The sequence below is a fragment of the Bufo bufo genome, chromosome 5 (assembly GCF_905171765.1).
Source record: "Bufo bufo chromosome 5, aBufBuf1.1, whole genome shotgun sequence".
In the NCBI taxonomy this organism is placed as follows: domain Eukaryota; kingdom Metazoa; phylum Chordata; class Amphibia; order Anura; family Bufonidae; genus Bufo; species Bufo bufo.
The window spans coordinates 305861125-305887123 of NC_053393.1; positions in this window are offsets into that span (position 1 = coordinate 305861125).

Consider the following 25999-nt stretch of genomic DNA (forward strand, 5'->3'; position numbering starts at 1 on the left):
ATCGTAGATTCACTAACAGGGATATTAGCATATGCCAGAGACTTTTGTAAGTCTTTAGCTGACACTCTAGGATTCTTCTTCACCTCATTGAGCAGTCTGCGCTGTGCTCTTGCAGTCATCTTTACAGGACGGCCACTCCTACGGAGTAGCAGCAGTGCTGAACTTTCTCCATTTATAGACAATTTGTCTTACCATGGACTGATGAACAGCAAGGCTATTGGAGATACTTTTATAACCCTTTCCAGCTTTATGCAAGTCAACAATTCTTAAGCGTAGGTCTTCTGAGAGCTATTTTGTGCGAGGCATCATTCACATCAGGCAATGCTTCTTGTGAAAAGCAAACCCAGAACTGGTGTGTGTTTTTTATAGGGCAGGGCAGCTGTAACCAACACCTCCAATCTCATCTCATTGATTGGACTCCAGTTGGCTGACACCTCACTCCAATTAGCTCTTGAAGATGTCATTAGTCTAGGGGTTCACATACTTTTTACACCTGCACTGTGAATGTTTAGATGGTGTGTTCAATAAAAACATGGTAACATTTAATTCTTTGTGTGTTATTAGTTTAAGAAGACTGTGATTGTCTATTGTTGACACTTAGATGAAGATCAGATCACATTTTATGACCAATTTGTGTAGAAATCCATATCATTCCAAAGGGTTCACATACTTTTTCTTGCAACTGTATATATTCTTTTTCCCTACAAAGTCTCATATTTCACTAACTTGTGACAAAAAGAAAAACTTCCATGAACTCACTATGCCCATCACGAAATACCTTGGGGTGTCTTCTTTCCAAAATGGGGTCACTTGTGGGGTAGTTATACTGCCCTGGCATTCCAGGGGCCCTAATGTGTGGTAAGTAGTTTGAAATCAAAATATGTAAAAAATGACCTATGAAATCCTAAAGGTGCTCTTTGGAATGTGGGCCCCTTTGCCCACCTAGGCTGCAAAAAAGTGTCACACATCTGGTATCGCCGTACTCAGGAGAAGTTGGGCAATGTGTTTTGGGGTGTCATTTTACATATACCCATGCTGGGTGAGATAAATATCTCGGCAAAAGACAACTTTTCCCATTTTTTTATACAAAGTTGGCATTTGACCGAGATATTTCTCTCACCCAGCAAGGGTATATGTAAAATGACACCCCAAAACACATTGCCCAACTTCTCCTTAATACGGCGATACCAGATATGTGACACTTTTTTGCAGCCTAGGTGGGCAAAGGGGCCCACATTCCAAAGAGCACCTTTAGGATTTCACAGGTCATTTTTTACACATTTTGTAAAAAGTGTTTGCCAAAGTATATGAACACCGCCGACTCCTCAGCTCATATGCCTCGGCAAACGTATCTTTTACTGCAGAGGAGAAATCTCATCTTGCAGCACCGCATACACCGACTTTTGTGTAATCTGACAGCAGCGCAATGCTTCTGTCAGAATGCACATCAGTGCTGCAGCTAGTCGATCGGTTGGTAAAAAAAAAAAAAAAGAAAAAAACAGGCCGCAACGCGATAAATTTATTAACTTTATAATAACATTTGAACGGAACATATAAACTTTATTTAACTTTTTGAACTGAACGTTAACTTTTTTGCTTACCGGCGTTTTTTTTTTTGTTTTTTTTTACCTTTATAGGACAAACCTCTCCTTCCCCATGGGACAATGTGCAAAGCGCAAATCGCCCAAAGATGTGGCGAAGTACATTATATACTTTATCCCAGGTGAAAGGAGAGGTTTGCAGCAGCTGTGAGTGAAAGGGCCCTAATAGCCCTGTGTGCCTGTCCTGTGAGATGCAATCCCTATGCTAAGTGTACCTGTGTGCGGTACTTCCGGAAACACTCCCCTAAGCATAGGGCAGGGTGGTCAGGGCAGTCAGGACAGAAATAGCAGGTGTCACGCCTTATTCCACTCCTGCTACAGACACGACATCTTTTTCGGGGTGACGGTTGGGTTGAAGAACCAGCAATGACATTGGGGAAATGTCTGTCACGACCGCTATCCCAGCAGCAGTCGTGTCGCACCAGACGGAGGGGAAGGGGGACCCTTATCTACGGATGGGAAATAGAATGGCCACCCCTGACAAACCCTAAGCTGGCACCTGTCTGCCCTGATACCCTAGACGGGGTGTGAACCCGTGCGGCGAGCAGGATGCCTAAACCCTCAGTCGCCCTAACAAGACCGGACTGGGGAAAGGCCGATGGGAGCGCTAGTCACCATCACTCACGTCTAGGAAAACAACAGGGGAAGACAGCAACAAACAAACAACAGCAGAGATAGACTTATCCAGTCACGAGCAGAGAAGGCGATCCCAAACACGACAGTCCACGCCGGACAAGAGCTCCACAGCAACACCATCAAACGATCTCCTTCCAAGGTCAGAGTAGCACTGGAAGTAAGGACTATATCTGGCAATGACTGCAAGTGAAACTGAAACTAATATAGTACCTGGGAGTGGCAGACAGGACTCACCTGAGAAGGATGCCTACAAACTCCCAGTCAGGACAAAAAGGTTCACAAGGCAAAACCCAGATGACATACCCTGAACCACGGAGCAAACTCACAAGCTATCGCGAGTAGCAAGTCGCTGCGACCTTCTCCTCCCAGACCTGTCTGGATCAGTCACAGTCGTGACAGTACCCCCCTTTCTACGAGGGGCCCCTGGACCCTCAAGACCAGGCCTCTCCGGATGGGAGCTATGAAAAGCCCGAATGAGTCTGTCCGCTTTTATCTCTGATGCTGGAACCCACATTCTCTCTTCGGAAACCATAACCTCTCCAGTGCACCTGGTACTGAAGAGAGCGGCGAACATATCGTGAATCAACAATCTTTTCTACCTGAAACTCAAGACTGCCATCAACAACCACCGGTGGAGGTGGTAGTGGCAATGGTTCAGGAGGTTCTACATATCTCTTAAGCAGAGATCTGTGGAAGACATTATGGATCCTTAGAGTCTGAGGTAGCTCCAGACGAAAAGCCACCGGGTTAATGATCTTAATTACCCTATAAGGACCAATAAATATCAGACCTAATTTCCACGAGGGAACCTTCAACTTGATATTTCTGGTAGACAACCACACCAAGTCATTCACCCCAAGGTCCGGACCTTCAGAGCGCTTCCTATCAGCCGCACGTTTGTATCTACCACCAATTCTCTTCAAACTTTCTTGCACACACTGCCACACTGAAGAAAGTGAAGACGCAAATCGTTCCTCCTCGGGAATCCCAGACGGCTCCCCTCACTAAACATACAAAACTGAGGATGGAAACCATACGCACCAAAAAATGGTGACTTATCGGTGGATTCTTGACGACGATTATTAATGGCAAACTCGGCTAACGGTAAATAAGATGACCATTCCTCCTGATTTTCGGAAACAAAGCATCTCAAATATGTCTCTAGGTTTTGATTGGTACGTTCAGTCTGACAATTGGACTGTGCATGGAAAGATGAAGAAAACGACAGATGAACCCCTAAACGAGAACTAAAAGCTTTCCAAAATTTAGAAACGAATTGGGTACCATGATCCGAAACAATATCGGAAGGGACCCCGTGAAGCTTCACGATGTGGTCAATAAAAACCTGAGCCAGTGTGTTAGCATTAGGCAATGCGGCAAGAGCAATAAAGTGCACCATTTTCCTGAATCTGTCAACAACTACAAGAATAACAGTCTTCCCCGCTGATACTGGTAGATCCGTAATGAAATCCATTGACAGGTGCGTCCAAGGCCTGTTGGGGATGGCCAGAGGTAAAAGACGCCCTGCCGGACGAGTATGATCTACCTTAGAACGAGCACAGGTAGCACATGCAGACACAAAATTCAACACCTCCTGGCGCCATTTAGGCCACCAGAACCGACGAGACACTAACTCAGAGGTTGCCCTACTACCTAGGTGTCCTGCCAGTGTGGAGTTATGGTGTTCTTTTAGTATCTCCAGGCGTAAATTTTTCCGGCACAAACAGTTTACCCGAGGGGCAGGAGGCCGGGGCGTCCCCCTGAGCTTCCAACACCCTCCCCTCCAAACCTGAGTGTAATGCAGAGACCACCACCCCCTTTTGCAAAATGGGCTCTGGTACCTCAACATCACCCCCTCCAGGAAAACTTTGAGACAATGCATCCGCCTTAGTATTTTTTGCCCCCGGGCAATAGGTTATTACAAAATTAAACCTAGTAAAAAATAACGACCACCGAGCCTGTCTAGGGGTGAGACGTTTAGCAGACTCCAGATATAATACGTTTTTGTGATCAGTAATCACCGTGACGGGATGAACCGCCCCCTCCAAAAAATGACGCCACTCCTCAAAAGCCAACTTAATAGCCAAAAGTTCCCTGTTGCCAATATCATAGTTCCTTTCTGCAGTAGACAATTTCTTCGAAAAGAAAGCACACGGACGCCATTCACCAGGGGACGGGCCCTGAGATAGTACCGCTCCCACCCCCACCTCTGATGCGTCAACCTCTACAATAAAAGGAAGCGAGACATCTGGCTGTACGAGAATAGGGGCCGAGGTGAATCTCTCCTTCAGAGATGCAAAGGCAGTTTTGGCTGCATGTGACCATTTGGAAAAATCGGATCCCTTTCGGGTCATGTCCGTCAGTGGTTTGACCACCAAGGAATAGTTCTTTATAAACTTTCTATAAAAATTGGCAAACCCCAGGAAGCGTTGCAATGCCTTCAGGTTCTCAGGCAGATCCCAGTCTATAATCGCCTGGATCCATGCGGAAACCTGAATCTGACAACACATACCCCAGAAATGGCAGTTCTTTTACGGCGAACACACATTTTTCTAACTTAGCAAACAATTTGTTGGCCCTTAATATCTGCAGCACTTGTCTCACATGGATCTTATGTGTATCCAGATCCGGGGAATAGACCAGGATGTCATCAAGATATATCGCAACAAATCTCCCGATAAGGTGACTAAAAATATCGTTGACAAAATGTTGGAATACCGCAGGCGCATTAGTAAGACCAAATGGCATGACCAGATTTTAATAATGCCCTTCCGGAGTATTAAAAGCCGTCTTCCACTCATCCCCCTCTTTGATGCGAACCAGGTTATAGGCTCCTCTGAGATCCATTTTGGAGAACCATTTAGCACCAGCAACCTGATTAAAGAGGTCGGGAATGAGAGGAAGAGGATAGGGATCTCGGATAGTTATCCGGTTTAATTCCCGGAAATCCAGGCAAGGACATAGGCCCCCATCTTTCTTTTTAACGAAAAAGAACCCTGCAGCCAGAGGTGAAGAAGAGGGTCTGATGTGTCCCTTAGCCAAACTCTCCGAAATATAATCTTTCATAGCCTTCCTCTCCGGGCCGGAAAGATTGTATAACCGGGTTTTAGGTAGTTTTGCCCCAGGTAATAGATTAATCGGGCAATCATATGGACGATGAGGTGGTAACCCCTGACAACCCTTCTCAGAGAACACATCCATAAAATCTGACAGAAAGGCAGGTAAAGATGTTACACAGAGTGTAGAGCACCTACTACTCAAGCAGTTGTCCTTACAATGTTCACTCCACTCCACAATCTCCCCGGCCTGCCAATCCACCACTGGATTGTGAGTCACCAGCCAGGGAAGCCCCAATACCATAGGAGCCGGAAGACCGTCCAGGACATAACAAGAGATATGCTCTTTATGGAGGTCCCCTACCTGCAGATGTATATTATGGATGATCTGAGTTAACTCTCTCTGAGTAAGAGGGGAGGAGTCGATGGCAAAAACAGGAATAGTTCTGCATACCGGTTACGGAGAAAACCCAGAGCCTGAGCAAACCGTGAATCCACCAAGTTGACCCCCGCCCCACTGTCCAAAAAGACGGAACAGATCTCAGTTTTATTGCCCGCCTCAACGGTAGCGGACAACAAAAACTGAGACATGCGTATGGAGGAAACGAATACGCCCAGACTGTTCTCCTCCGCACAATCTGGGGACTCTAGTTTTCCGGCGGCTCCTTTGTTTGTGGTCTCTTGGGTTCTGAGGGACAAACCTTTACAAAATGACCCCTCCCCCCACAACGAAAACAAACCTCTGACCTACGGCGGAACTTAGGAGGATTCACCCGTCTAGTGGCGCCCCCTATTTGCATTGGTTCGACTGGACCATAACAGACCGATCCCTGCCCTATAGAGGCCTCTGTAAAATTTAATAGTCTCTCCCTGAGTCGTCTGTCGATTCTTATGGACAGAGACATAGCAGCCTCCAGAGACCCAGGGACCTCGTATACCGCCAGCGCGTCTTTTAATTTTTCAGACAACCCCTGGCAGAACTGACTCCTAAGGGCCGAGTCGTTCCATAACGTATCAGTAGCCCACCTACGGAATTCGGAACAATATAGTTCAGCAGACCGGTTCTCTTGCCGAAGTCTACGTAGCTTAGACTCAGCGAGTGAGACCCTGTCCTGGTCATCATATACAAGACCCAGGGCTTCAAAAAACTCCTCCACTGATCGTAAGGCCGGAGAGTCTGATGGTAGGGAGAAAGCCCAAGCCTGCGGATCTCCTTGCAGGAGAGAAATTACAATGCCCACCCATTGTTCCTCACCGCCGGAGGATCTAGGGCGTAACCTGAAGAACAATTTGCAAGCTTCTCTGAAGGTTACAAATTGGTCTCTCCCTCCTGAGAACCTATCAGGTAAAGCCACTTTTGGCTCAGGAGTACCTTGGTTTCCCGCAGCCAAAAGTGGAACCCAAGGATTGCTGCTGCAGCACTGTTGCTTTTAATCCTGCCACTTCAAGGGATAACCCCTGTAATTGTTTCGCCAAAACCAAAACCGGATCCATAGTGGAACAGACAAAATACAAAGCAAAACAGCAAGCAAAAAAAAAAAAGAAATGTCACTTTTTTTTTTTTTTTTTAAAAGGCCAGATATACTGTCACGACCGCTATCCCAGCAGCAGTCGTGTCGCACCAGACGGAGGGGAAGGGGGACCCTTATCTAAGGATGGGAAATAGAATGGCCACCCCTGACAAACCCTAAGCTGGCACCTGTCTGCCCTGATACCCTAGACGGGGTGTGAACCCGTGCGGCGAGCAGGATGCCTAAACCCTCAGTCGCCCTAACAAGACCGGACTGGGGAAAGGCCGATGGGAGCGCTAGTCACCATCACTCACGTCTAGGAAAACAACAGGGGAAGACAGCAACAAACAAACAACAGCAGAGATAGACTTATCCAGTCACGAGCAGAGAAGGCGATCCCAAACACGACAGTCCACGCCGGACAAGAGCTCCACAGCAACACCATCAAACGATCTCCTTCCAAGGTCATAGTAGCACTGGAAGTAAGGACTATATCTGGCAATGACTGCAAGTGAAACTAAAACTAATATAGTACCTGGGAGTGGCAGACAGGACTCACCTGAGAAGGATGCCTACAAACTCCCAGTCAGGACAAAAAGGTTCACAAGGCAAAACCCAGATGACATTCCCTGAACCACGGAGCAAACTCACAAGCTATCGCGAGTAGCAAGTCGCTGCGACCTTCTCCTCCAAGACCTGTCTGGATCAGTCACAGTTGTGACAATGTCGCTCGTGTAGACGGCTCACTACACTGGTGGTTGGGGCCACGGAACCTCCTGGATACAGGAAGTTCGCGATGATCTCTTCCTGAAATTTGAGGAAGGATCCTGTTCTCCCAGCCTTACTGTAGAGAACAAAACTATTGTACATCGCCAATTGAATCAAATATACAGACACCTTCTTATACCAGCGTCTGGTGCGTCAGTAAACTAAATAGGGAGCCAACATCTGGTCATTGAAGTCCACCCCTCCCATGAGCGCATTATAGTCGTGGACTGAGAGGGGCTTTTCAATGACACTGGTTGCCCGTTCAATGTGTATTGTCGTGTCTGCGTGAATGGAGGAGAGCATGTAAACGTCACGCTTGTCTCTCCATTTCACCACGAGCAGTTCTTCGTTACACAAGACAGCCCTCTCCCCCCTTGCAAGACGGGTGGTAACGAGCCGTTGGGGGAAGCCCCTCGACTAGGTCACACGGTGCCACAGCAGCCAATCTGTTCTAGGAACAAATGCCTGAAGAGGGGCACACTTGTGTAAAAATTGTCCACATAAAGATGGTACCCCTTGCCAAATAAGGGTGACACCAAGTCCCAGACTGTCTTCCCACTGCTCCCCAGGTAGTCAGGGCAACCGACCGGCTCCAGGGTCTGATCTTTTCCCTCATAGATCCGAAATTTGTGGGTATAGCCTGTGGCCCTTTCACAGAGCTTATACAATTTGACCCCATACCGGGAGCGCTTGCTTGGGATGTATTGTTTGAAGCCAAGGCGCCGGTAAAATGTATAAGGGACTCGTCTACGCAGATGTTTTGCTCAGGGGTATACAAATCTGCAAATTTGTTGTTGAAGTGGTCTATGAGAGGCTGAATTTTGTGGAGCCGGTCAAAAGCTGGGTGGCATCTGGGACAGGAGGTGGTGTTGTCGCTAAAGTGCAGGAAACGCAGGATGGCCTCAAATCGTGCCCTGGACATAGCAGCAGAGAACATGGGCATGTGATGAATTGGGTTAGTGGACCAATATGACCGCAATTCATGCTTTTTGGTTAGACCCATGTTGAGGAGAAGGCCCAGAAATATTTTTAATTCGGAAACTTGGACTGGTTTCCACCGGAAAGGCTGGGCATAATAGCTTCCCGGGTTGGCGGCTATAAATTGAATGGCATACCGATTTGTTTCTGCCACGACTAAGTCCAAGAGCTCCGCAGTCAAGAACAGCTCAAAAAATCGCAGTGCCGAACCGATCTGAGGTGTCTCAACCCGAACTCCAGACTGGGCGGTGAAAGGGGGAACTACAGGTGCGGCTGAAGTTGGGGACTGCCAATCAGGGTTTGCCAGCACCTCAGGGACTCTAGGGGCTCTACGGGCCTGTCTGTGCGGTGCCTGCGACAGGGTAACTATTGCACGTGCCACCGTACCAGCTTCAACTGCCCGTCTGGTGCTCGCCACTTCAGCATGTTGTACGGCAGTGCTGGTACTAGGTCCAGGGAGGGCTGCGCTGCTGGTGTATGCCTCACTGCGTAATCCGACAGCGCCAGCCCCACTCTGCTGCTCTTGAAGCGGATCCTGCGCAACCTGTGGTCTAGCAACAAGGGGCCGGGTACGCCTGGTGCTATCAGGGACCTCAACCTCCTCGTCCGAACTTTGGGTCAGACTGCCACTGCTTTCTACAGGTTCATATTCTGACCCGCTAGATTCGTCAGATGAGGGTTCCCATTCCTCATCCGACTGGGTCAGAAGCCTGTAGGCCTCTTCAGAAGAATACCCCCTGTTTGACATTTGGACTACTAAATTTAGGGGTATTCCCTGAGACTACCCAAGAAAAAAAGCAAGCCTGTCTTACAAATGGGAGGCTAGCGAAGTACCTGAGGCCGCTGTGATTGATAAAAAAATATCAAAACTGATTTTTTTTTATCGCCGCAGCGCTTGTAAAGTGATTGTGCAGTGATAAAAAAATATATAAATGTTTGTCACTGCGGCGGGGCGGGCGTGGGTGAACGCACGTGTGGGCAACCGATCAGGCCTGATCGGGCAAACACTGCGTTTTGGGTGGAGGGCGAACTAAGGTGACACTAATACTATTATAGATCTGACTGTGATCAGTTTTGATCACTTACAGATACTATAAAAGTACAAATGCTGATTAGCGATACGATAATCAGCGAATCAGTGACTGCGGTGCGGTGGTGTCACGAGGGTGTCGAGGACCACGCCTGACTCCGTTATACCCGGGGTCAGGAAGTCGCAGCGGTTGGCTGCACGCTCTATTTAAGATAGGGCTGTTTTCCTTTTGGTAGCTTTCTGGGTTTGTTTAGCAAACCCTTTTGGCTCACTCAGGGATCCGTAGCTCCTTCTCCTCAGCTGTTCCTTGTCCAGCACTCCCAGACCTCCTTATATTTCTCTCTCACACTTCTCTGGTTGCCAGAGATAGAGCTTCCTGCCTGGACATCTATTCTGACCTTCTGGAGCTGTGTTGCTGCGTTCGCTGGTAGTTGGTCCAGTACGCTACCCTCCAGATCCCTGTTGGACCTTTTTGGTTTATTGTGGTCGCCCACCTGGGTGTATGTGTTTGTATGTTTTGTCTGTCCTCTCCCTGGTGTTTCCCTCTTAGTGATAGTGGTGTGGACTAGCGATCCCACCGGCCTGTTCACTATCCAGGGCTCATATTAGGGAAAGCCAGGGTTTAGGCACGCGATCGCCGCACGGGTGAGGAACCCGTCTAGGGACGTCAGGGCAGTCAGGTGCCAGCCGCAAGGTGAGTTAGGGGTCACCACCTTTCCCTCTCCCTTGGGCAGGGCTTTCCCTGTTTTCCTCCCTGTGCGTGTCGTCGGTCATTACTTTATCTCTGGCCATTATTTTGTGTAGGTAAAAAAAAAAAAATTTTTTTTTTACCTACTTAGAATCCAGTATGGATCAAATTGCTGCTCTGTCCAAACAATTTCATGGCCTGTCTTTGGAGGTGGTAGGATTGAAGGCGTCGGTCCTCCAGCAACAGCAGCAATTACAACTGACTGCAAGCCCAGCGGTTGCTACTGGTAACCGGGTTGTTGCGGAACCCAAGGTCCCTCTCCCTGACAGATTTTCTGGGGGAAGGGACAAGTTTTTGACATTCCGTGAGGCCTGTAAGTTATATTTTAAACTGCGCCCTTACTCCTCTGGTAATGAAGATCAGCGGGTGGGGGTTGTTATTTCCCTGCTGCAGGGGGATCCGCAGTCCTGGGCGTTCTCTTTACCTACTGATTCCCAGGCTCTTCGGTCAGTGGATGAGTTTTTTGGGGCCTTGGGTCTCATATATGATGACCCTGACCGAGTCGCCCTGGCTGAATCAAGATTACGGAGACTCTTACAAGGAGAGCGGCCGGTAGAGGAGTATTGCTCTGAATTCCGTAGGTGGGCTACGGATACCCAATGGAACGACCCGGCTCTCAGGAGTCAGTTCTGCTCTGGGTTATCCGAAAGGGTTAAGGATGCGCTTGCATTATATGAGGCCCCCTTTTCCCTTGATGCGGTTATGTCCCTTTCTATCCGAATAGATAGACGCCTTAGGGTCAGGTTGAAAAAACCGGAGCAATTGGTAACCCCTCCCAAGCAGCAGTTAGTCTGTACGGACTTAGACGAGCCTATGCAGCTAGGAGGAACTACTCGTCAGGTCCGTCCTCCTGAGGCTCGCTGTAGGCGTGGGGTTTGTTTTTTTTGTGGGGAGAGGGGTCATTTCATTAATGTCCTTCTTTCCTCAGAAACAAAAGACCGTCGGAAAAACTACTAACCCCAGGCTGTGTGGAGGATGTCAGCCGGGGGGTATACGTTTCCTCCATACGTACATCGCAATTTGTGTTGCCAGCGGTTATTATTTTTGGTGATAAGACGGAGACTATTTCTTTCTTTCTAGACAGTGGAGCAGGGGTAAATTTGATAGATGCCCATTTTGCCCGCACTTTGGGTTTGTCTCTCTGTACTTTACAGAGACCCATTCCCATATTCGCTATTGATTCTGCTCCCCTGTCTCAGAGAAACCTCACGCACATGGTTCATAATTTACACCTTCGGGTAGGGGACCACCATAATGAGATGCTTTCAGGTTATGTTCTGGAGGGGCTTCCCACTCCGGTAGTGCTGGGTCTTCCCTGGTTGGTAGCGCACAATCCAGTGGTGGATTGGCAGGCCAGGGAGATATTGGAGTGGAGTGAGCAGTGCAGAGAAAATTGCTTAAATAGCAATTGCTTAGTCGCCTCCATAACTACCCTACCTACATTTATTTCGGACTTTGAGGATGTTTTTTCTGAAAAGGGTTGTCAGAAGTTACCACCTCATCGTCCTTATGATTGCCCGGTTAACCTTATTCCCGGCGCAAAATTACCCAAGACCAGGTTATATAATCTTTCGGGTCCAGAGAGACAAGCCATGAAAGATTATATCTCCGAGAGCTTGGCTAAGGGACATATCAGACCCTCTTCTTCACCCGTGGCTGCAGGGTTTTTCTTCGTTAAAAAGAAAGAGGGGGGCCTGCGTCCTTGCTTAGATTTTTGCGAATTAAATCAGATAACCATCCGAGACCCATACCCTCTTCCTCTCATTCCTGACCTGTTTAATCAGATTGCGGGTGCTAGGTGGTTCTCCAAACTTGATCTTAGGGGTGCCTACAATCTGATTCGTATTAAGGAGGGGGATGAGTGGAAGACAGCGTTTAACACCCCTGAGGGGCATTATGAAAATCTAGTTATGCCTTTCGGTCTGACCAATGCTCCTGCCGTCTTTCAACATTTCGTTAATGACCTTTTTAGTCATCTAATCGGCAGGTTTGTGGTAATATACCTAGATGATATTTTAATTTATTCGTCCGATCTGAAAACACATGAGGTGCATGTCAGACAAGTACTGCAGGTCCTACGGACGAATGAATTATATGCTAAAATTGAAAAATGTGTCTTCGCCGTTCAGGAGATACAATTCCTGGGTTATTTTTTATCTGCGTCAGGTTTCCGTATGGATCCTAGGAAGGTCCAGGCAATTTTAGATTGGGATCTTCCTGAGAACCTCAAAGCACTACAACGGTTCTTGGGCTTCGCGAATTTCTATAGGAAATTCATTAAAAATTATTCACTTATTGTAAAACCGCTTACTGACATGACTAGGAAGGGGACTGATTTTTCTAAATGGTTTGACGCCGCTAAAGTTGCTTTTTCCTCTCTAAAAGAGAGGTTTACCTCAGCACCTGTACTGGTCCAACCTGATGTCTCTCAGCCTTTTATTGTTGAAGTCGATGCGTCAGAGGTGGGAATGGGGGCGGTGCTGTCTCAGGGTTCGTCTCCTGGCAAATGGCGTCCTTGTGCTTTCTTTTCTAAAAAACTATCTGCAGCAGAAAAGAACTACGATATTGGCAATAGGGAACTATTAGCTATTAAACTTGCATTTGAGGAGTGGCGTCATTTCTTAGAGGGGGCAGTCCACCCCGTCACTGTAATTACGGACCACTAAAATCTTCTGTACCTCGAATCAGCTAAGCGTCTCACCCCTAGACAGGCTAGGTGGTCGCTATTTTTTACCAGGTTTAACTTTGTGATTACCTATCGTCCTGGGGCAAAGAACACCAAGGCTGATGCACTATCTCGTTGTTTCCCTGGAGGGGGTAATGTGAGTGATCCGGTACCCATTCTTCAAAGAGGAGTGGTTGTTTCTGCAGTACACTCTGTTTTGGAGGGGAAGGTGTTAGAGGCCCAGGGGGACGCCCCGGTCTCTTGCCCCTCAGAGAAATTGTTTGTACCGTTGAACTTACGTTTCGAATTATTAAAGGAACATTATAATTCGGCACTTGCTGGGCACCCGGGTAGTAAAGCAACCTTGGAACTATTGTCTCGTCGTTTTTGGTGGCCAAGGTTGCGTCAGGATGTATTGGATTTTGTGTCTTCTTGTTCTACCTGTGCGCGCGCAAAAGTTTCACATACACGTCCTGCAGGGTCTCTATTACCACTCGTCATTCCCAATAGACCGTGGACACATCTGTCAATGGATTTTATCACTGACTTACCTTTGTCTGCGGGTAAAACAGTTATTTTGGTAGTAGTGGACAGGTTTAGCAAAATGGTACACTTCATTGCGTTACCCGCACTACCTAATGCTAAGACTCTTGCTCAGGTATTCGTCAGTGAAATCGTGAAGCTTCACGGGGTCCCCTCCGATGTTGTTTCGGATCGGGGTACCCAGTTTATTTCTAAATTTTGGAAAGCTTTTTGTTCTCGTTTGGGGGTACACTTGTCCTTTTCCTCTGCTTTCCATCCTCAGTCGAATGGACAGACTGAGCGTACCAACCAAAACCTTGAGACATATCTAAGATGTTTTGTGTCTGAAAACCAAGAGTTGTGGTCATCATATTTACCGTTAGCTGAGTTTGCCATAAATAATCGTCGTCAGGAATCCACTGGCAAGTCACCATTTCTTGGTGCATATGGTTTTCATCCACAATTCTGTACTTTCAAAGAGGGGGGGTCTTCTGGGGTTCCCGAAGAGGAACGGTTTTCGTCATCTCTTTCATCGGTATGGCAGAAGGTGCAAGCTAACTTGAAAAATATGGGAGGTAAATACAAATGCATGGCTGATAAGAGACGGTCGCCAGGTCCGGACCTAGGAGTGAATGACTATGTGTGGTTGTCTACTAGGAATATTAAATTGAAGGTTCCCTCTTGGAAACTGGGTCCTAGGTTTATTGGCCCTTACAAAATTGTAGCCATCATCAACCCCGTGGCTTTTCGCCTGGAGTTACCTCAGACTTTTAAAATTCATAATGTTTTTCATAAGTCGTAACTCAAAAAATATGTTCCACCTCTAGAACCATCACCGCTGCCACCCCCTCCTGTTGTCGTGGATGGTAACCTAGAATTTCAGATATCCAAAATTGTTAATTCTCGTCGGGTCCGCCGCTCTCTTCAATATCTGGTGCATTGGAGAGGTTACGGTCCCGAGGAAAGAATGTGGGTTCCTGCGTCTGAGGTAAACGCCGACAGGTTAGTTCGGGTTTTTCATGCCTCTCATCCTGGGAGACCTGGTCCTGAGTGTCCGGAGGCCCCTCGTAGAGAGGGGGGTACTGTCACGAGGGTGTCGAGGACCACGCCTGACTCCGTTATACCCGGGGTCAGGAAGTCGCAGCGGTTGGCTGCACGCTCTATTTAAGATAGGGCTGTTTTCCTTTTGGTAGCTTTCTGGGTTTGCTTAGCAAACCCTTTTGGCTCACTCAGGGATCCGTAGCTCCTTCTCCTCAGCTGTTCCTTGTCCAGCACTCCCAGACCTCCTTATATTTCTCTCTCACGGTTCTCTGGTTGCCAGAGATAGAGCTTCCTGCCTGGACATCTATTCTGACCTTCTGGAGCTGTGTTGCTGCGTTCGCTGGTAGTTGGTCCAGTACGCTACCCTCCAGATCCCTGTTGGACCTTTTTGGTTTATTGTGGTCGCCCACCTGGGTGTATGTGTTTGTATGTTTTGTCTGTCCTCTCCCTGGTGTTTCCCTCTTAGTGATAGTGGTGTGGACTAGCGATCCCACCGGCCTGTTCACTATCCAGGGCTCATATTAGGGAAAGCCAGGGTTTAGGCACGCGATCGCCGCACGGGTGAGGAACCCGTCTAGGGACGTCAGGGCAGTCAGGTGCCAGCCGCAAGGTGAGTTAGGGGTCACCACCTTTCCCTCTCCCTTGGGCAGGGCTTTCCCTGTTTTCCTCCCTGTGCGTGTCGTCGGTCATTACAGGTGGGCTGGGCGCTAACTGACGCTAACTACCTAACCAAGGGGCCTAAACTATCCTAAAACCTAACAGTCAATACTAGTGAAAAAAAAAGTGACAGTTTACACTGATCACTTTTTTCCCTTTCACTAGTGATTGACAGGGGTGATCAAGGGGTTAATTGGGGTGATGGGGGGTGATCTGGGGGCTAAGTGTGGTGTTGGTGGGTACTCACTGTGATGTCTGCTCCTCTGCTGGAACCAACCGACCAAAAGGACCAGCAGAGGAGCAGAGAAGCCATTTAACACCTTATATTTATAAACATAAGGTGTTAGATGGCTTGTGATTCGATTTTTTTTAAAAATCAGCAACCTGCCAGCGACGATCATTGGCTGGCAGGTTGCTGACATAATCCTCCTCTAACTTTTGCCGGCCCGCGATGCGCATGCGCGGGCCGGCTTTGAGCAAAATCTTGCGTCTCGCGTAATGACGCGTATATGCGTGACTCTGCCTGCAGCTGCCCCCTCCGGAACGCGATCCTGCGTTAGGTGGTCCAGAGGCGGTTAAAATGTGGGCAATCATGCTGTCGTTGCGCAGGCACTGCAGCATGTAGTCGCTCATGTGTACCAGGCTGCCCAGAGGTAAGGACAAGCTGTCCTCTGTGGGAGGCGTATCGTCATCGTCCTGCGTTTCCCCCCAGCCACGCACCAGTGATGGGCCCGAGCTGCGTTGGGTGCCACCCCGCTGTGAACATGCTTCATCCTCATCCTCCTCCACCTCCTCCACCTCCTCCTCATCCTCGTCCTCCTCGTCCTCCAGTAGTGTGCCCTGTCTGGCCACATTTGTACCTGGCCTCTGCTGTTGCAAAAAACCTCCCTCTGAGTCACTTCTAAGAGACTGGCCTGAAAGTGCTAAAAATGACTTCTCTTCCTCCTCGTCCTCCTCCTCCTGGGCCACCTCCTCTTCCATCATCGCCCTAAGTGTTTTCTCAAGGAGACATAGAAGTGGTATTGTAACGCTGATAACGGCGTCAGCCACTGGCCATGTTGGTGGAGTACTCGAAACAGCGCAACAGGGCACACAGGTCTCGCATGGAGGCCCAGTCATTTGTGGTGAAGTGGTGCTGTTCCACAGTGCGACTGACCCGTGCGTGCTGCAGCTGAAACTCCACTATGGCCTGCTGCTCACACAGTCTGTCCAGCATGTGCAAGGTGGAGTTCCACCTGGTGGGCACGTCGCATATGAGGCGGTGAGCGGGAAGGCCGAAGTTACGCTGTAGCGCAGACAGGCGAGCACAGACGGCCCGCACTTTATGCAGCAGCTCTGACATGTCGGGGTAGTTGTGAATGAACTTCTGCACCACCAAATTCAGCACATGCGCCAGGCAAGGGATGTGCGTCAAACCGGCTAGTCCCAGAGCTGCGACGAGATTTCGCCCATTATCGCACACCACCAGGCCGGGCTTGAGGCTCACCGGCAGCAACCACTCGTCGGTCTGTTGTTCTATACCCCGCCACAACTCCTGCGCGGTGTGGGGCCTGTCCCCCAAACATATGAGTTTCAGAATAGCCTGTTGACGTTTACCCTGGGCTGTGCTGAAGTTGGTGGTGAAGGTGTGTGGCTGACTGGATGAGCAGGTGGAAGAAGAGGAGGAGGAAGCCGAGTAGGAGGAGGAGGCTACAGGAGGCAAAGAATGTCGCCCTGTGATCCTTGGCGGCAAAAGGACGTGCGCCAAAGAGCTCTCCGCCTGGGGCCCCACGGCCACTACGATTACCCAGTGTGCAGTTAGGGAGATATAGCGATCCTGCCCGTGCTAACTGGTCCACGTGTTTGTGGTTAGGTGGACCTTGCAACAGATGGCGTTGCGCAGTGCACACTTGATTTTATCGGATACTTGGTTGTGCAAGGAAGTAGTGGCGGCTGGGAACAACATACTGTGGGACAGCAAGCGACATGAGCTGTTTGAAGCTGTCTGTGTCCACCAGCCTGAATGACAGCATTTCATAGGCCAGTAGTTTAGAAATGCTGGCATTCAGGGCCAGGGATCGAGGGTGGCTAGGTCGGAATTTACGCTTTCTCTCAAATGTTTGTGAGATGGAGAGCTGAACGCTGCTGTGTGACATGGTGGAGATGCTTGGTGACGGAGGTGGTGGTGTTGGTGGTACATCCTCTGTTTGCTGGGCGGCAGGTGCCAACGTCCCTCCAGAGGCGGAGGAAGAGGCCGAGGCAGCAGCAGAAGAGGTAGCAGGGGGAGCCTGAGTGACTTCCTTGTTTTTAAGGTGTTTACTCCACTGCAGTTCATGCTTTGCATGCAGGTGCCTGGTCATGCAGGTTGTGCTAAGGTTCAGAACGTTAATGCCTCGCTTCAGGCTCTGATGGCACAGCATGCAAACCACTCGGGTCTTGTCGTCAGCACATTGTTTGAAGAACTGCCACACCAGGGAACTCCTTGAAGCTGCCTTTGGGGTGCTCGGTCCCAGATGGCGGTGGCCAGTAGCAGGCGGAATCTCTTGGCGGTGGGTGTTCTGCTTTTGCCCACTGCTCCCTCTTTTGCTATGCTGTTGGCTCGGTCTCACCACTGCCTCTTCCTCCGAACTCTGAAAGTCAGTGGCACGACCCTCATTCCATGTGGTGTCTAGGACCTCATCGACCCCTGCATCGTCTTCCACCCAGTCTTCCTCCCTGACCTCCTGTTCAGTCTGCACACTGCAGAAAGACGCAGCAGTTGGCACCTGTGTTTCAACATCAGAGACGTGCTGAGGTGGTATTCCAATGTCCTCATCATCAGGAAACATAAGTGGTTGTGCGTCAGTGCATTCTATGTCTTCCACCGCTGGGGAAGGGCTAGGTGGATGCCCTTGGGAAACTCTGCCAGCAGAGTCTTCAAACAGCATAAGAGACTGCTGCATAAGTTGAGGCTCAGACAGTTCCCCTTATATGCATGGGGGTGATGTGACAGACTGATGGGCTTGGTTTTCAGGCGCCATCTGTGCGCTTTCTGCAGAAGACTGGGTGGGAGATAATGTGAACGTGCTGGATCCACTGTCGGCCAAGACTGGGACCTGAGGTAGTTGGTACACTAGGACGTGTGGCTGTGGAAGAACGGCCACGTCCTCTCCCAGCACCAGAGGGTCCACTAACACCACCACGACCATGTCCGCGTCCGCGTCCCTTACTAGATGTTTTCCTCATTGTTACCGTTCACCACAATAAGAAAAAAATTATTTGGCCCAATGTATTGAATGTATTTTACAGGCACCTAACACTATCTGGCTATCTATTTAGGTACCGTATTACGCTAATACAGGCACAGCAGTAACCACAGATTTAGCTGAATATAAATTGTAGGCCTAGTATTTTGGCCTGGATGACAGGTATCTCTTTTACGGACAGAATTAGACTTGGAAATGCACGGTATATAGCAGAAACCACTGATTTAGGGAATTGCTAATTTGGGAATTGTATTTCAACCCAGAACAAAAACTGTGCTTTGACAGACACTAAATATCTTGACCAGCCACAGCAGTAACCACAGATTTAGCTGAATATAAATTGTAGGCCTATTATTTAGGCACTGGATGACAGGTATATGTTTACGGACAGAATTAGACTTGGAGATGCACTGTAGCGTGTGACGTTATTGAGAATGACCCTATCAGCACCTTCAATGTAATATACCCTTTTATGGATAGATTTAAACTTGGCCTGCTACAGCAGAAACCACTGATTTAGGGAATTGCTAATTTGGGAATTGCATTTCAACCCAGAAAAAAATATATCCTTTGCCAGACAGCAGACAGTATTACAATTGGCTAGCCACAGCTGAAACACCAGATTTAGGGTACTGCTATTTTGGCAATTGTATTTCACCCCTCAATAAAATAGCAAGCACAGCCAAGCCCCTGATGTAGGATATAGAAAAAAACAACAACACAGTATTGATGGATAAATGGACTTGGTGGCAGCTTGTGCTGGCGCACCACAAGACACAAAATGGCCGCCGATCACCCCAGAAAAAAGTGACAGAAAAACGCTCTGGGCAGCCTAAAAACAGTGAGCAATTAAATAGCAGAGGTTGAATGATACACAGCTGTACATCGATCACTTCAGTAAGTAAATCCCTGCCTAATCTGGCCCTAACAGCAGCAGCTGCATCCTATCCCTACACTGATCAGAGCAGAGTGACGTGCGGCGATACGTGACTCCAGCTTAAATAGAGGCTGGATCACATGCTGCACTGGCCAATCACAGCCATGCCAATAGTAGGCATGGCTGTGATGGCCTCTTGGGGCAAGTAGTATGAGGCTTGTTGATTGGCTGCTTTGCAGCCTTTCAAAAAGCCCAAAGAAAGCGCCGAACACCGAACCCGGACTTTTACGAAAATGTTCGGGTTCGGGTCCGTGTCACGAACACCCCAAAATTCGGTACGAACCCGAACTATACAGTTCAGGTTCGCTCATCCCTACTTTTCGGCCATCAAAGAAAACTCTATGTCTGGCGCAAACCCAACACATCACATCACCCAAAGAACACCATCCCCACAGTGAAACATGGTGGTGGCAGCATCATGCTGTGGGGATATATTTCAGCAGTCGGGACTGGGAAACTGGTCAGAGTTGAGGCAAAGATGAATGGTGCTAAATACCAGGATATTCTGGAGCAAAACCTGTACCACTCTGTGCGTGATTTGAGGCTAGGACTGAGATTCACCTTCCAGCAGGACATTGACCCCAAACACACGGCTAAAGCAACACTTTAGTGGTTTAAAGGGAAACATGTAAATGTGTTGGAATGGCCTAGTCAAAGCCCAGATATCAATCCAATAGAAAATCTGTGGTCAGACTTAAAGATTGCTGTTCACAAGCGCAAACCATCCAACTTTAAGATGCTGGAGAGTTTTGCCAGGAGGAATAGGCAAAAATCTCTGTGGTAAGATGTGACAATCTCATAGAGACTTATCCAAAGCGACTTGGAGCTGTAATTGCGGCAAAATGTGGCTTACAAAGTATTGACTTTAGGGGGGTGAATAGTTATGCACATTGACTTTTAATGTTATTTTGTCCTATTTGTTGTTTGCTTCACAATAAATATAAAAAACACACAAACATCTTGAAAGTTGTGGGCATGTTCTGCAAATTAAATGATGCAAATCCTCAAACAATCCATGTTAATTCCAGGTTGTGTGGCACCAAAATACAAAAAACGTCACGGGGGGTGAATACTTTTGCAAGGCATTGCATGTTCCATGTGGCTTATAAACAAGATAAGATTTTCTCTCACTTTGTATTGTGAACATAGTCGACAGAATTCAGCATATTTCAATAGCTCAAAGACATTTGTATTTATCTGTTAACTATGCAAAATGCTGCCCAATAATACAGACTAGTAAGATAAGGATTTTATTTGCTATTGATATTGGGCCTATTAGAAATACCGTAATAATTGTTTTCACAGTGATTACTGTAAAGGATGATTAAACATGTATAAAATGTATCTGATAAGATTTTTATACTGCTTCTTCCGATTTAATATATATGCTAAGCTGCTGTGATATCATGTACAATAAAACTTCAAGAACAGTTTGTGCACAGAAATGTCTTTTATAAAGCATTAAGTCCATGGATGACTTTTGAAATAATATATTATCTTAGTAAAGTGGCAGCAATATTATGTATTATTTACAGGATTATGCACTCATTATTATTAGCAATATTAGCTTTATTCTGTATTTATAGTCAAACATTTCCTTGCATCAAAATATATGTAATTTAGCTATCATTCTCTCTACTGGAAACTGACACTATATTCATATGCCTACATTGAGAACTACACAGGAGATTTAACTACTATATGTTCTATAATTTGCAGCACTGATGCAGACAGCACACAGATGACATTAGTGTGCTGAAATGAATTGGCCTGCGTGCGATCCCAAAAAAAGTGGATTGCACTTGGATTGAAAATGTGGCCGTGTGAATGTAGTCTTAGGGTAAATCTCCAAAGTTAACAGCTGATTAGAAATAATGCAATGCATAACACTACTCCACTTTCTAAAAGATGAAAATCAGTGGAGAGAGGGTCCTGAACAGGTCTCAGAATCTTGGACCACTCCTTCATGCAGTACATTTCCAGTTCCTTGGATTGATGATCATGTGCTTTTGTCTTGAAAACAAAACACAGGTTTTTAGGTGGGTTCTAACCTGGAGACTAGAGAGGGCTATCAGACAACTTTGCATTATGTGTTGCTGAAACAATTTTAACACTTGTTCAAAAAGTTTAGTTCGGACCCAAATACAAAGGGAATGTGTCATCTATAACGCTATGCCTTTTGATGATCATTTCATCTTCAACTTGCTTAAATGTTTACAGTAACAAAATTTTTGACCAGGGTGCCCAAACTTTTGCATGCTACTGTAAGCTATCTATCTACAGTGGATATAAACGGTCTACACACCCCTGTTAAAATTTCAGGTTTCTGTGATGTAACTTTTTCCACTTTTAACCCCTTAAGGACACGGCCATATTTCACCTTAAGGATCAGGCCATTTTTTGCAAATCTGACCAGTGTCACTTTATATGTGGATAACTTTAAAATGCTTTTACTTATCCAGGCCATTCTGAGATTGTTTTTTCGTCACATATTGTAAAATATAGTTATTACTTTACATTCCCCATATGTCTACTTCATGTTTCGATCATTTTGGGAATGCAATTTTATTTTTTGGGGATGTTCCAAGGCTTAGAACTTTAGAAGCAAATCTTGAAATTTTTCAGAAATTTTCAAAAACCCACTTTTTAAGGACCAGTTCAGGTCTGAAGTCACTTTGTGAGGCATACATAATAGAAACCACACAAAAATGACCCCATTCTAGAAACTACACCCCTCAAGGTATTCAAAACTGATTTTACAAACGTCGTTAACCATTTAGGTGTTCCACAAGAGTTATTGGCAAATGGAGAGGAAATTTAAGAATTACATTTTTGGCCAAACTTTTCATTTTAATCAATTTTTTCCAGTAACAAAGAAAGAGTTAACAGCCAAACAAAACTCAATATTTATTGCCCTGATTATGTAGTTTGCAGAAACACCCCATATGTGGTTGTAAACTACTGTACGGCCACAGGTCATGGTGTAGAGGGAAAGGAGCACCTGTGGTTTTTGGAAGGCAGATTTTGCTGGACTGGTTTATTTACACTATGTCCCATTTGAAGCCCCCCTGATGAACCCCTAGAGTAGAAACTCCATAAAAGTGACCCCATCTAAGAAACAACACCCCTCAAGGTATTCAAAACTGATTTTACTAACTTTTTTAACCCTTTAGGTGTTCCACAAGAGTTAATGGCAAATGGAGATGAAATTCAAGAATTGGCGGTGAGAACCTTAAAAAATGGTAAAGCGCCAGGAGTAGATGGCTTCCCCTTTGAAATATACATGTATTTTGGACAGATACTTTTGCCAGAATTATTGGACACCCTATGTGAGGCTAAGGAAAAAAAATGAAGTCAATGAATCAAGCTACAATAGTTCTGATACCCAAAGAGGGTAAAGATAAATTAAGCACAGAATCATATAGACCTATATCCATGTTGAACACTGATATTAAAATACTAGCAAAGGTTCTAGCGGAAAGATTGTTAAAAATAATAAAAACCTTGATTCATGAAGATCAAACAGGTTTCATCCCTGCGAGACTGATCAACTCCAATATTAGAAGGGTATTTGCTAATATAGAGGGTAACAAAATAAGAAAATAAAAAGAAACACAAATGTTATGCTATCTTTGGATTCAACTAAAGCTTTCGATTGCATAGAATAGGATTTTTTGTGGGAAGTCCTTAGTTGCTTCGGGTTCGGAGACCATTTTATAAACTGGATTAAATTAATATATTCCCAGCCTGTGGCGACGGTATTTGTGGGTGGAGCAACTTCCCTGCCCTTTTCCTTTTCGACTTGTACTAGGCAGGGATGTCCCCTATCCCCCTTACTGTCCGCATTAGCAATTGAGCCTCTGGCCAATATAATTTGGGGGGAAAAGGATCTAGAGGGTTTTCAATATGGGGAGTGTAGGGAAAAAATTATTTTGTACGCAGATGATATTCTGTTGTATTTAGGTAATACGGAAGTGGATTTAGGTATAATAATGAACGTTATCACTCAATTTGGTAAATTTTCTGGATTGCAAATAAATTGGGAGAAATCACACTTGATGTTATTAGGGGATGAAGAGTTGAGCAACGATTATGGTGTGCACGTAGTTAAAAAAAGAGAGTTTAAAATTCTTAGGAATTAATATTTCAAGAAAGGTGGAAGATTATGTGGAAATAAATCTTGAACCTCTTTTCAAGGAATTGAGGAGGAAGATCCATATATGGAATAGATTGCCACTATCAATGATGGCTCGAATTAATCTAATAAAGATGGTCTTCCTTTCCAAGGTGTTGTATATATTACAGAATGCTCCAATTGTATTGCCCAAAAACCTTAGATAGTTTGACAAGGGAATTTATTTGGAAAGGTAGGGTATCTAGATTAAAAAAAAGAAATACTTCAGTTGCCTGATAGACTGGGTGGATTAGCTCTTCCCAATAGTTTTTATATTTTTTGGTGTCACAGTGTGGGGATATTAAAGAGATTGAAATAAGTACTTTGGAAATGGGGATTACATTTAAATGAAATAGCCTACTGAAGTTGTTGGAGTAGGGTTTATTGGGTAAGATTAGCACGGATAATCGGATATTAAATCTGATGGATTATATTTGGAGAGAGGTAAAAAAAAAAAATGGGTATAAAAGGTTATTTGGAATTCACTCCACTCTGGGATAATATAAATTTATGGGAGGTATATAAGATTAAACAATATATAGATTGGGAGGGTATAGGGGTAAATTTGGTAGCACATATATTTGAAGGTGATAGATTGAAGGATTTTGAGACCTTGTCCGGTGAGTTTGGGATCCCAAATAAAGATCGATTTAAATACTTGCAAATGAGGGCGGCAATTAAGTCGGTAGTCGATATTGAGAGCTATAAAAAGATATTCTCAGAGGAGGTTGGTCAGTTTCTCAGGGATGGAAAGGTCAGGGATTCTGTGTCAAGGAGATATAAACTTCTGATGAAAGTATTACAACAAAAGATAAAATTAAAAGTAAAAGAGAAATGGAAAAAAGATATTCCAGATCTATCAAATGAGCAATCGGAGGATGTTCTTAATAGTAGGTCTCTGGTTTCATCAAAACCCTTACATAGGCTTTCCCAATTTTTTTTTATTCATAGATTACATCGTAACCCTGTCATGAAGAATTAAAATTTTTGGGCAAATTTTCCATTTTAATAATTTTTTTCCAGTAACAAATCAAGGGTTAACAGCCAAATAAAACTCAATATTTATTGCCCTGATTCTGTAGTTTGCAGAAACACCCTATATGTGGTCGTAAACTACTGTACGAGCACACGGCAGGGCGTAGAGGGAAAGGATGGCCGTGTGGTTTTTGGAAGGCAGATTTTGCTAGACTGGTTTATTTACACCTGATGCACCCCTAGAGTAGAAACTCCATAAAAGTGACCCCATTTTGGAAACTACGGGATAAGGTGGAAGTTTTTCTGGGACTATTTTTAGGGTACATATTATTTTTGGTTGCTCTATATTACATTTTTGTGAGGCATGGTTACCAAAAATAGAAATTCTGAAATTTCATCTCCATTTGCCATAAACTGTTGAGGAACACCTGAAGGGTTAATAAAGTTAGTAAAATCAGTTTTGAATACCTTGAGGGGTGTAGTTTCTTAGATGGGGTCACTTTTACTGAGTTTCTACTCTAGGGGTGCATCAGGGGTTCTTCAAATGGGACATGGTGCCCAAAAAAAAAGCCATCAAAATCTGCCTTCCAGAAACCATATGGCATTCCTTTCCTTCTGCACCCTGCCGTTTGATCATACAGCAGTTTACGACCACATATGGAGTGTGTTCTGTAAACTGCATAATCGGGGTAATAAATATTAAGTTTTGTTTGGCTGTTAACCCTTGCTTTGTTACTAGAAAAAAATTATTAAAATGGGAAATTTGCCAAAAAATAGCTGTTTTGGCACAGTTTTTATTTTATTTTTTTGACCATGTTCATATGAGGGGTTAGGTAATGGGGTATTCTTATAGAGAAGATTCTTACGGATGCAGCGATACCTAGTAGGTCTACTTTTTAAAATTTATTTAGGATTTACACTATATTATCCTTTTTTAAACAAAAATAAATACATTTTAGTATCTCCATAGTCTAAGAGTCATATTTCTTTAGTTTTTAGCCGATTGTCTTAGGTATCATCTCATTTTTTGCGGGATGAGAGGACGGTTTTATTGGCACTATTTTGGGGGGCATATGACTTTTTGATTGCTTGCTATTACACTTTTTGTGATGTAAGGTGACAAAAAAATACATTTTTTTGCCCAGTTTTTATCTTATTTTTTTTATCGTGTTCATCTGAGGGGTTAGGTCATGGGGTAGTTTTATAGAGAAGATTCTTACGGACGCGTCAATACCTAACATGTCTACTTTTTTAATTATTTTAGTTTTATAAAATATCATTTTTGAAAGTTTCAATTCTGAGAACCATAGTTTTTTTTTCGATTATCAGTGGCTAAATGGAATTAAAATTGGGGAAGGGGATTTAAAATTTAGTACTCCATGGAAGTGTGGTACTCCCTGAAGCAACCAATAATGCAGAGGCCCGGATGATCGGGGCACGTGTCACACTGAGTGGTGGTGTCCTTCCATATCCCCC